Source organism: Danio rerio, chromosome 12, assembly GCF_052040795.2.
Source record: "Danio rerio strain M-AB ecotype USA chromosome 12, GRCz13ab, whole genome shotgun sequence".
NCBI lineage: Eukaryota > Metazoa > Chordata > Actinopteri > Cypriniformes > Danionidae > Danio > Danio rerio.
Genome location: NC_141032.1, coordinates 14,131,005 through 14,132,500, shown reverse-complemented (window position 1 = coordinate 14,132,500; position 1,496 = coordinate 14,131,005).

The following is a 1,496-nucleotide window of genomic DNA, read 5'->3' as shown; positions in this document are numbered from 1 at the left end:
GGATATTTGTTTTTGACTATAAAAACTAATTGGTTTAGTAATGTTGGTAAATTAAAATAAAGTGATTAAATAAAAAGTCCTAATATTCCTAGATGTATTGTAAAAAATATTCAATAGTTTTCTATTTGGAATGATATAAAACTCATATTGTGATACTTTTTTTGCAATTTTGCCCAGCCCTATTACTTTTCGTCTCTTATCTCGAGTACAATGAGACTCTTGTTATAGGATTTGCTGATGTATATGTCTGGGTATTGTTCACAAACTCGAGAGTTTGAAATATATGGCAGGAGTCAATTGTTCCTTATGTTATAGAATTTAGTTCTATAAGTATGCAGGAATCTAGATCAAGGAGGGAGATACGCAACATCAAGAAATGACAACATCAATTTTCATTAAATCCATGAAGGTTAATAAACATGAACTGTAATGGCTAAGCAGTATTATAATGTTTTTTTTTATTTTTTATTTATATAGCACATTTTTTTACAACACAATGTTGTCCAAAGTGCTGAACACAATCAATACAAATTAAAATAAAACCTGCATCTCACACATACAATTAAAACATAAAAAAGGCAAACCCCTCAACACTAAAAAGGCTCAAATGCTAAAAAACAAAGATGGAGTTTCAGAAGCTTTTTAAAAACAGATCGAGTTGGAGCGTGTCTGATGTGGGATGGAAGCCCATTCCAGAGTTTTGGGGCGATAACAGCAAAAGCCCGATCCCCACTTTGCTTACACTGGGTCCTTGATACCGAAAGAATAAATTGATCAGAACTTAGTGACCTACCAGGATTATATACATGTAGGAGGTCGGATAAGTAAGGTGGTGCCAGATCTTTTAAGGATTAAAAAAAATTAATAGCTTAAAATCAATCCGTGACCTAACAGACGGGCAGCCCACAGAGGAGAGACTTGGGGATATGAGCTTATACTTGTGAGTCCCGGTCAGAAGTCTCGCAGCTGCATTTTGGACTAATTGCAATATATTTAGGGCATTTTAACTAATACCCACATATAGAGAGATGCAATAGTCAAGTCTTCCCAAAATAAAAGCATGGGTCACCTTTTTACAAAGTCACTTAAAGAGAGAAATGACTTTCCACAAGTCGTAAATGGAAAAACTGGATTTAACAACTGAATTTACTTGTTTGTTAAATTTCAGATGATGTGTGATGAGTCACATATATAAAGTGTCTTTAAACTTTTGTCATCATTTGTAATAAATAACAAATGTTTATCTCTAATTGTTTGCTTGTGCAAGTAAATCAACATTAGTGTAGTTTTATATTATTGACGTATACACCAAACACACACATTCTTTTTATTCAAATGTGCCCTGCTTTCATACAAGCACATTATTGCTTCTCATTTTGAAATTATTTTGTAATTTTAACCAAACAGAAAAGGAAATACCAAGGCATTGTTTTGAATAATAGGTGCATAAAAAAAGCCAATGACCAAGACCATAACAACACATATACACCAAAAAC